The sequence below is a fragment of the Pelobates fuscus genome, chromosome 1 (assembly GCF_036172605.1).
Source record: "Pelobates fuscus isolate aPelFus1 chromosome 1, aPelFus1.pri, whole genome shotgun sequence".
Classification (NCBI taxonomy): domain Eukaryota; kingdom Metazoa; phylum Chordata; class Amphibia; order Anura; family Pelobatidae; genus Pelobates; species Pelobates fuscus.
The window spans coordinates 366979668-366991742 of NC_086317.1; positions in this window are offsets into that span (position 1 = coordinate 366979668).

Here is a 12075-nt window from a genome sequence, read left to right on the forward strand (position 1 = left end):
TGAGGGTGCTGTGTGTGTGTCTGAGGGTGCTGTGTGTGTCTGAGGGTGATGTGTGTGTCTGAGGGTGATGTGTGTGTGTGTCTGGGGGTGCTGTGTGTGTGTCTGAGGGTGCTGTGTGTGTCTGGAGTGCTGTGTGTGTCTGAGGGTGCTGTGTGTGAGTGTGAATGTATATTTTATTTAAATGTAAATATATATTTTTTATTAATAAAAAACAAAGTTATATTCCCCCACTCCCTTCTTACCTTTAGTCTGGGAGGGGGGGGGGGCAGGATCCGTTCTGCCTGGGGGGAGGAGGGGTGCCGTGCTACCATGCTTCCTTCCCTGGTGGTTCAGTGGTGAGAGTGAACCGCGGCAACGCTCAGACCTCGCGAGAGGACCCGGCGGAGCTGCTGGCTATAGCTCCGCCAGTACTCTCTCCTGCCTCCCTCCCTCACACCCTCTCCTGCCGGCGGCCGCCTGGAAGTGTCTCTGGGCCGGTGAGGGAGATCTTTGATCTCCCCACCGGCCCATGGAGACACACAGCAGGGCCGGCGCTCGGGTAGCGCTGGCCCTGCAGGGGCTGGCAGGGGGAGATCCTGTGATCTCCCTGTCGGCCTCGGCCCCACGGCCATCGCAGCCCACCGGGCATTTGCCCAGTGTGCCCGATGGCCAGTCCGGGCCTGCTATCAACATTTTAGCTGACATAAGGCTATGCAGAATCACTGCTTGTGAGTTTATTTATTTTATATTTTTGTAGTGCAGGTGAGTACAACAGTGCCTGCCTTGCCACAACAACAGTTACAGGCTCAATTGGCATTATCAAACCTGTGACATGTTTAGTTTGCATATTTTTCTGGTTAAGTGAGTCAAGAGCAAGTCTCGGTTATATAACAAGGTGTAATAAAGTAGGTGGTGAAACTTTGCCTGTGCCACCTAGCGCTGGCCGGTAAGTATACAAGGTTATGTTAGCTGCCGTTCCTGCCCTCCGTGTTCACCGAGTAAATCCGCTCTCTGGGTGCTTGTGAGTTTTTTAAATGATTATCTACATTAAGATGGAGAAGGGCAGTTTCTGGAGCCTTTAATAATTTCATTTTTTATTTCAATTTTATTAAAGCATAGACAAAATCCCCAAATTAATTTATTCTTGAACAGTTCCACCAGATATGAAGGCATGAGCCCTTCAACATAGTGAAGAGTTTTCCGGGGAAATTTTAACTAATCTGGAACCAAGAACCATCTTTGTAAGATCTTAAATTGCGTTTCTAAGATGTTAAGGCAATTGAGATTTATTTTAGTTTACTAAATTATGAGCACCATTCCTTTGCTGATATTGCTTTTCTTAAATCTTATTTTTGCTGTTATGCCTGTTGAGGAATGAATTTGTCTTATTAAATCTCTTCCTATAGTTCCTTTACTTTTCTCCTATTGAATATTTTTTGCAATACATTTATTTTATCACCTTCTAATTTCAAGAGGGGTTTGTTAAAAAAATCCTTTGATTCTTAAATATTTAAAGATCTCCCGTTGATGCACCCCCATATTTTGCACCAAGTTATCAAATGTAATTATCATAGAGTTTAGAATGATATCCCCTATCTTGTATTGTCCATTAGTTCTCCAGGCATTAAGAACAATATATGGCATCACCAGTTCCAATATTCTCATATTGGCCCCTTCATACATTTTATTTAATATCTTAAGATGTTTTATAAGATGTCGCAAAACGAGTGGTTTATCTTCTCCTAGTCTAAAGCCAATGTTATCAACCTTGCCCCAGATCAAGAGCGATAAATCCTTTATTCTAGCTCTATGTGATTCTATTTTGTACCAAGCTTGTTCTGCTGAATTATTCAGTTGGAGTTTATAAATGAAACATAGAAACATAGAATGTGACGGCAGATAAGAACCATTCCGCCCATCTAGTCTGCCCAATTTTCTAAATACTTTCATTAGTCCCTAAACTTATCTTATAGTTAGGATAGCCTTATGCCTATCCCACACATACTTAAACTACTTTACTGTGTTTACCTCTACCACTTCGGCTGGAAGGCTATTCCATTCATCCACTACTCTCTCAGTAAAGTAATACTTCCTGATATTATTTTTAAACACTTGCCCCTCTAATTTAAGACTATGTCCTCTTGTTGTGGTAGTTTTTCTTCTTTTAAACATGGTCTCCTCCTTTACTGTGTTGATTCCCTTTATGTATTTAAATGTTTCTGTCATATCCCACCTGTCTCGTCTTTCCTCCAAGCTATACATGTTAAGATCCATTAACCTTTCCTGGTAAATTTTATCCTGCAATCCATGAACTAGTTTAGTAGCCCTTCTCTGAACTCTCTCTACAATATCAATATCCTTCTGAAGATACGGTCTCTAGTACTGCGTACAATACTCCAAGTGAGGTCTCACCAGTGTTCTGTACAATGGCAATGGCACTCCCTCTTTATACTGCTAATATCTCTCCCTATACAACCAAGCATTCTGCTAGCATTTACTGCTGCTCTATTACATTGTCTGCCTACCTTTAAGTCATCAGAAATAACCACCCCTAAATCCCTTTCCTCAGATGTTGAGGTTGGGACTCTATCAAATATTATTTACTCTGCCCTTGGGTTTTTACGTCTAAAAATGCATTATTTTGCAATTATCTGCATTAAATGTCAGTTGCCACAACACTGACCATTTTCCTAGTTTACCTAAATCATTTGCCATTTGGCTTATCACTCCTGGAACATCAACCCTGTTACATATCTTAATATCATCAGGAAAAAGACATGCCTTACCATCAAGACCTTCTGCAATATCACTAATAAAAATATTATAGAGAATGGGTCCAAGTACAGATCCCTGAGGTACCCCACTGGTGACAATCCCAAGCATCGAATATACTCCATTGACTACAACCCTACGTTGCCTGTCACTCAGCAACTGCCTTATCCATTTAACAATATTGGAATCCGAACTTAAAGATTGCAATGTATTAATAAGCCTTCTATGTGCAACAGTGTCAAAAGCCTTACTGAAATCTAGGTAAGCAATGTCTACTGCCCCACCCTGATCTATTATTTTAGTTACCCAATCAAAAAATTCAATAAGATTAGTTTGGCATGATCTCCCTGAAATTAACCCATGTTGTCTCTGATCTTGAAATCCATGTGTTTTTAGGTGTTCAACAATCCTATCCTTTAACATGGTTTCAGTTACTTTCCCCACTACTGAAGTAAGGCTTGCTGGCCTATAGTTGCCCGACTCCTCTCTACTACCTTTCTTTTGAATGGGTACAACATTCGCTAACTTCCAATCTTCTGGGACTACTCCTGTTAACAATGATTGGTTAAATAAACCCGTTAATGGTTTTGCTAGTACACCACTAAGCTCTTTTAATAACTTTCGGTGTATTCCATCAGGTCCCATTGACTTATTTGTCTTTACTTTTGACAGTTAAAAAGGAACCTCTTCCTCTGTAAACTCACATGTAAAAAATGGCTCATTTGTCCTTTTTCCTAACTGAGGTCCCTTTCCTTCATTTTCCTCTGTAAATACCGAACAAAAATATTAATTGAGGCAGTCAGCTAGACTTTTATCCACTTCTACATACCTTCCTTCTTTTGTTTTTAATCTACCTAATCCTTGTTTTACTTTCCTTTTCTCATTTATGTATCTAAACAATGTTTTGTCCCCTTTTTTTACTGACTGTGCTACTATTTTCTCTTCTGTGTGTGATTTGGAATCTCTTACAACTTGCTTAGCCTCTTTCTGCCTAATCTTATAGATCATTCTGTCTTCCTCACTCTGTTTTTTTTATAATTACTAAATGCTAACTTTTTGTTTTTTTACTATTTTGGCCACATCTGTGGAGTAACACAGTGGTTTCTTGAATTTTTGCTTTTACTGACAAGCCAAATGCAATTTTCTGATGCCTCCTACACTTAAACCCACTAAGCACCCCCAATTACAACCCTGGCACACTAAGCTCACCCGATACCTCCAAAAATGTTCCAGAACTGCTGAACGCTGCTGGAGAAAATCTCACTCTGCATCTGACTTCCTTCACTATAAATTTATGCTGTGCTCCTACAGTCTGGCTCTTTCATCTTCAAAAGAAAACTACTTCAATACACTCATAACCACACTCTCCCACAAGTCCAAATTACTGTTTCATGCTTTTAACTCTCTTCTTCGCCCTGTCGTGCCTCCTCCTCCTACCAACTTGACCCCCACAAACTTTGCAACTCACTTCACTGAGAATACTTCTACAATCATGGAAGAGATCTCTAATCTCTCTCCATGCACTATGAACTTTTCCCCTAGCAACACTCTTTCAGCTGTCCTATGCTCATTTGCGCCCGCTGCAGCTGAAAAGGATTCTGCTCTGCTCCGTTCCTCCCGCCCCACCACCTCTTCCCTCGATCCTATTCCCTCGTATCTCATCTACACTTTGTCTCCTTCTCTTGTTTTGCCTCACACTAAAATGTTCAATCTCTCCCTCTCCTATGGCACATTTCCTCTACCTTTCAAACATGCAACCATAACCCTGATTCTGAAAAAGCCCAACCTTGACTCTAATTACTCATCCAACTACCACCCTGTCTCGCTACTGCTGATTGTCTCCACGATCCTTGAGTGAGTTGTGTATGCAAGATTGACAGACTTCTTTGAATCTAACTCTCTGCTTGACCCGCTTCAATCTGGATTCCACGCTCGTCACTCTGTTGAAACAGCAGTGACCAAAGTATACAATGATCTTATCGCTGCTAAATCCCATGGCCACTACTCTATCCCTCTATCCTAATTCTGTTTGACCTTTCTGCTGCTTTTCACACTGTTGATCATAAGCAGCTTCTTCCTCTAAGCTCTACGTCTAACCTCTATTCGTACTCCTACCTCTAATGCTCACCTTTAAGACTTCTCTCGGGTTGCACCGTTCCTATGGAACACACTTCACTTCTCTGTTAGACTCTCACCCAATCTCTCACCCAAAACGTACTTCTTTATGAAAGCATATCAATTAAACTCCCCCCCCCCCCGCACCGTGATGCCTCTCCTGAAACTGTAGTCAAAACAAAACACTAAGCTGTCAATGAATATTATCCTAGCAACCTAGTTTTCGACTATACCCATACCTTTTGTGTCACTATACCCCACTCCCTCTAGCATGTAAGCTCATTGAGCAGGGCCCTCAATCCCTCTGTTCCTGTGCGCCAAACTTGTCTGGTTACAGACACGTGTCTGTTAGTCCACCCATTGTACAGCGCTACGGAACTTGTTGGTGCTTTATAAATAATAATAATAATCACTATATGTCACACTCATTTAAAAATGAGTGTTCCATTGTGTATACAATAACATCTATTGTTGGGGTGTTGTGGGAAATTTCACATTACAGTGTGGCAGCTGCTTTTAAATGACAATTGATTCAAATATCTACTTATATAGAGCTTTTGTGTCATATACATTGTAATTTGAACTTTAATGCTCCACTGATTCTAAGAGCAGCTTGTTTTAATTATGCCAAGAAAAAATACCAATATGGATTTTGAAGTGGGATTTGCCAATTGGGTAGAAAAAACAGGTTATGCAACTACACAAAGTACACAAAAATATGCAATAATTTAGATAAACTTTTAAATAAGGAAATAAAGATTTAAAATGGGAAACAGCTACACTAGAAAACATTTCTAAAAGTGCTCCCACACTTTAAAATGCCTACATTTTAAAAAGAAGTAACAGGCTTCATTGAGGAATGGCAAATCATATTAGGTTTTTCTTTTAATACCATGTGTCTCATCATCAAAAGACACAGAGAATGTCTCAGAGAGTTAGGCATTGAAATTAATAAGTGTCAGGAAGAGATGCTACATGCTCTAAATCAAAAGTAATTTGATGATGCCATACACGAGAGTAATACAAATCTAGATAAGCTAGAGAGAGAAGTAGGTGACATAAAAGAGAGATACAATTTTAGAGAAATTAAGGATTAAAAACAATGTCATGTAAGGTCCTTGAAAATATAGGAACACCGAAGGAGATGGAGAAAACCAAGAAAGAGGGAGACCCCATAAAAGATTTTGAATAAAATAATAAAGGACAAAAAAGGATAGTTAAAGAGAGAAGAGTGTGTATATTTTTTTGAAACCTGAAAAGGAAAGAAATAAAGAAATAGATCAGATATCTCACAAAATAAGGACAGAACAGTACCGAGTCTATAAAAGAGCTTGTTCACCTTATTATAAAAGTTTGTCTGGGCATTATTATAAGGACACTCAAAATATTATGATCGTGATTACATGAGAAAATGAAAAAAACTTAACAAAAGAAACAGAATACCACATACCATAGAGGAGTGAGAAAAGCCACTAGAGCTATGTAACCACTCTAAAACTTTAATAATGTAAAGGGGGGTGTGGGTGGGAGGCTGGACTAAATATTTATTTATGTATTTATTTATTTATTTATTTATATATAGAGTCTTTTTCCATTAAGGTTACATTGAGATTTCTTTTATTTTCAGTATAAGAGAAATAAACACATTGAATCAAAGTATGAGTCCATCTATATACACAAAGAAAAGGAGATCTTCAGAGAGAGAGAGAGGTACAAGAGGAACATATACAACAAAGACAAAATAGAAGAACATTAGTTCAGTCACCCACTAAATAAATGTTTAATTTACATGGGAAAGTGTTAAATAGAGATCATGTAGAAGGTTTCAAAGAAGGGTTGAAATTAGCACCTAGTAAACTTTTAAACCAATTCCGAATGTATGTGGATTTGAATTAATTAAAATGAATTATGCTTAAAGAAATTATTTATAAAGTCCCCAAATAGAAAAATGAATAACATACATTTTTTTTTCATTTTAAACATTTTTACAAGCAAAGGCAATATTTTTACACAACACTAAGTCTTTGGTTATTTATACATAGCAAGGAAAGAGAAGAAAAAATAAAGAATCCCTTATTATTATCACTCTCTTTTTTAAAGAAACTATTTATATTACTTCATAATTTAACAGACACCACAGTGTTCATTTACCATCTTTTCTTTCTTCTCCCCTCCTACTTTTTCATCTCATTATTATCATCTCTATTTCAAATTCTGACACTTATCCCTCGATTAATCTCTACCAGATACCTATTTCCTTTTTTTTTCACCACCTACTTCATATTCCTAATGAAATACAAAACAAACCAAAAGCAAACAAACGTCACACACACTCTGCTGCCACCACTGCCCCCCTACCAAATGTTACAAACCATGGTTCAGAATGTAAACAAATACAATTATTGGTTCCAAAAGGGTTATATGGGAGCTCCAATTAACTATATTAATTATTTATGTACAGATACCAATCTGCATATCTCCTACTGTCCCATTGTTCCCCTAGAATTAAGAATAAGATATTCCAAATCTCTTAGTATACTCACACCAATATAATATTTACAAATAGTTAGTCCATCTGGATGTTTCTATTGAAGGAAAATAAAGATTAGGTTTTTTTTTTTTTGCAGTTTTAATCAAGTAATAATACATTCAGTAGTGATTTTTTAAAGGTTTGATATGGGATATTTGTATGGAATAAAATTACCGATGACAGATATAATACAAAATATTATATAGATACAGAGGGCTCATCCCACATTGTATTCCATATTTGCTTGGGCTGGTTAATGTTTGGCAGTCTGATCAGACAAAATAGTATATAGTATTCCAGCTATTTGAGAAAAAGTGAGCCAAAAGTAATATTAAAAAACTATAAAAAGTCCAGAGCGTGCAGCCTAGATTCCACTATTACACAGAATCAGACGGCAACTGGCACCATCTTTTGAATAATACGGATTGCCTGGAGACTCCTTCCTGCAACGGTTGAAACAAAAAGTTGTAACAATTTCGGCTTTATCTACTAACTGCTCTGATCAATGCAATATAATTACAGCCTCCTGCATACGACTTGGGTGAGATCCATATATTTTTCTATATATTGGCATTTTTTTCCTATTTTGAGAGACCGTTATAATTATTTTGCATTCATTTTTTCTTTTTTTTTTCTCTTTTTTACATTTTTCCCTTTTTTTTCTAGTTTTTTTATATTTCTTTTGGCTCACTTTTTCTCGAATTGCTGCAATACTATCTACTATTTTGTCTGATCAGACTGCCAAACATTAACCGTCCTTATCATTTGAGCAAACTCCAGCGATCATACAGCCCATCTATACTTGGTGGATCCACCGGACTGATTTTGTATCAATTAGATCATTGTAGATATGTATATAGGAGATGTGTACAATAGATGAATTGTGTCAGAATCATATCTTGTATAGTGATGTACCGAACTGTTCGCTGGCGAATAGTTCCCAGCGAACATACCGTGTTCGCGTTCGCCACGGCGGGCAAACACATGCGCGGTTCGATCCGCCCCCTATTCGTCATCATTGAGTAAACTTTGACCCTGTGCCTCACAGTCAGCAGACACATTCCAGCCAATCAGCAGCAGACCCTCCCTTCCAGAACCTCCCACCTCCTGTACAGCATCCATTTTAGATTCATTCTGAAGCTGCATTCTTAGATAGAGGAGGGAAAGTGTAGCTGCTGCTCATTTGATAGGGAAATGTATAGCTAGGCTAGGGTATTCAGTGTCCACTACAGTCCTGAAGGACTCATCTCATCTCTGCTGTAAGGACAGCACTTTTTAGGGCTAGAACATCAGTCTGCTTTTTTTTCCTTGGTAATCTAATTGCAGTCGCCTGCCTGCCAGCTTCTGTGTCAGGCTCACAGTGGATACTGTGCCCACTTGCCCAGTGCCACCACTCATATCTGGTGTCACAATAGCTTGCATTTAAAAACAAAAACATTTTTTTCACTGTAATAGATTGAATAGCAGTTAGTTGTCTGCAAGCGTCTGTGTGTCAGGCCTACAGCGTGTACTCTGCCAACCTCTGCCAGTGCACAGTGCCACTCATATCTGGTGTCACAATAGCGTGCATGTAAAAACAAAAAAAAATGTTTTCACTGTTATAGATTAAATAGCAGTTAGTTGTCTGCAAGCGTCTGATTGTCAGGCCAACAGCGTGTACTCTGCCAACCTCTGCCAGTGCACAGTGCCACTCATATCTGGTGTCACAATAGCATGCATTTAAAAACCCAAAAACTTTTTTTCACTATAATAGATTGAATAGCAGTTAGTTGTCTTCAAGCGGGTGTGTCAGGCCTACAGCGTGTACTCTGCCAACCTCTGCCAGTGCACATCGCCACTCATATCTGGTGTCACAATAGCATGCATTTAAAACCCAAAAACTTTTTCACTGTTATAGATTGAATAGCAGTTAGTTGTCTTCAAGCGGGTGTCAGGCCTACAGCGTGTACTCTGCCTACCTCTGCCAGTGCACATTGCCACTCATATCTGGTGTCGCAATAGATTGCAGTTAAAAACCAAAAAATCTGTTTTCAATGTTATAGATTGAATAGCAGTTAGTTGTCTTCAAGCGGGTGTTTCAGGCCTACAGCTTGTACTCTGCCAACCTCTGCCAGTGCACATTGCCACTCTTATCTGGTGTCGCAATAGATTGCAGTTAAAAACCAAAAAATCTGTTTTCAATGTTATAGATTGAATAGCAGTTAGTTGTCTTCAAGCGGGTGTCAGGCTTACAGCGTGTACTCTGCTAACCTCTGCCAGTGGACATTGCCACTCATATCTGGTGTCACAATAGCGTGCATTTAAAACAAAAAAACTTTTTTCACTGTAATAGATTGAATAGCAGTTACTTGTCTTCAAGCGGGTGTGTCAGGCCTACAGCGTGTCCTCTGCCAACCTCTGCCAGTGCACATTGCCACTCTTATCTGGTGTCGCAATAGATTGCATTTAAAAACCAAAAAACTGTTTTCACTGTTATAGATTGAATAGCAGTTAGTTGTCTTCAAGCGGTTGTCTCAGGCCTACAGCGTGTACTCTGCCAACCTCTGCCAGTGCACATTGCCACTCTTATCTTGTGTCGCAATAGATTGCATTTAAAAACCAAAAAACTGTTTTCACTGTTATAGATTGAATAGCAGTTAGTTGTCTTCAAGCGGGTGTCAGGCCTACAGCGTGTACTCTGCTAACCTCTGCCACTGCACAGTGCCACTCACAGTGGTCTCACAGTAGCTTGCACGCATAGTACCACTAATCCAAAAAAAAAGACAGGCAGAGGCAGGCCACCCCGCAGGGGCCGTCGTGGTCGTGGTGCTGTGATTCCCTTTTGCCCTAGAATAATGCCCAATTTTCAGAGGCCACGTACCCTGAACTTGAAAATATAGTTTACTGGCTAACACAGGACACCCAATCTTCTACAGCTTCCGCTCGGAACCTTGATGCACCATCCTCCTCCAGCTTAGGTTTGGGCACGTCTCAAGATACCTCTCACCCACCTGCTGCCACCACCAACACTAGCACCACAGCCGCTTCACTTTATCTGTCAGAGGAGTTATTGACACATCCGTTTGAAAAAATGAGTGATGCGCAACCATTAATGCCAGGGACATTGCCATTGTCATTGTCATTGCCATTGTCAAGGACATTTTTGAGCGTAAGGAGCCAATGTCAGAAAGTCACCCCCTTGCCCAGCATCTGACAGCTGGCTTGTCTGAACTTTTAGCCCGCCAGCTTTTACCATACAAGCTGGTGGAGTCTGAGACGTTCAAAAAATGTGTAGCTATTGGGACACCACAGTGGAAGGTACCCGCACAAAATGTCTTTATACAAAAGGCAATACCCAACCTGTACTCAATTGTGCAAAAGGAAGTAATGGCATGTCTGGCACACAGTGTTGGGGCAAGGGTCCATCTGACCATTGATACCTGGTCTGCAAAGCATGGTCAGGGCAGGTATATCACGCGCATTGGGTAAACCTGTTGACGGTTGCCAAGCATGGAATGCGTGGCTCTGCAGAGGAGTTGGTGATACTGCCACGACTTTCAGGCAGGCCTGCTGCCACCTCCTCTACTCCTCCTACTCCATCCTCTTCCATAACCTCCTCTTCTGCTGCTGCATCTTGCTCCACATCAACGGTACCCCCCCAGCTCCCCAGGTACTATTCAACATCCCGGATACGGCAGTGTCACGCCATCTTGGGTTTGACTTGCTTGAAAGCAGAGAGTCACACTGGACAAGCACTCCTGTCCGCCCTGAATGCACAGGTGGAAAAGTGGCTGACTCCACAGCAACTGGATATCAGCAAAGTTGTGACAACGGAACAAATTTGTTGGCGGCATTGAAGTTGGGCAAGTTGACACATGTGCCGTGCATGGCACATGTGTGTAATCTGATCGTACAACGCTTTGTGCATAAGTACACAGGCTTACAGGACGTCCTGAAGCAGGCCAGGAAGGTGTGTGGCCATTTCAGGCGTTCCTACACGGCCATGGCGCACTTTGCAGATATCCAGCGGCGAAACAACATGCCAGTGAGGCGCTTCATTTGCAACAGCCCGACACGTTGGAATTCAACACTCCTAATGTTCGACCGCCTGCTCCAACAAGAAAAAGCCGTTAATGAATATTTGTATGACCGGGGTGCTAGGACAGCCTCTGGGGAGCTGGGAATTTCTTTGCCACATTACTGGACACTCATGCGCAATGGCTGTAGGCTCATGCGTCCTTTTGAGGAGGTGACAAACCTAGTCAGTCGCACCGAAGGCACCATCAGCGACATCATATCATTTGTTTTCTTCCTGGAGCGTGCCCTGCGAAGAGTGCTGGATCAGGCCATAGATGAGCGTGAAGAGGAAGAGGAAGAGTGTGGTCACCATCACCACCAGAAACAGCCTTATCAGCATCGCTTACTGGACCTGCGGCAACGCTGGAAGAGGATTGTGAGGAAGAGGAGTCAGAGGAGGAATGTGGCTTTGAGGAGGAGGAGGAGGAGGAAGACCAACCACAACAGGCATCCCAGGATGCTCGTTGTCACCTATCTGGTACCCGTGGTGTTGTACGTGGCTGGGGGGAAGAACATACCTTCATTGAGATCACTGAGGAGGAGGAACGGGAAATGAGTAGCTCGGTATCCAACCTTGTGCAAATGGGGTCTTTCATGCTGTCGTGCCTGTTGAGGGACCCTCG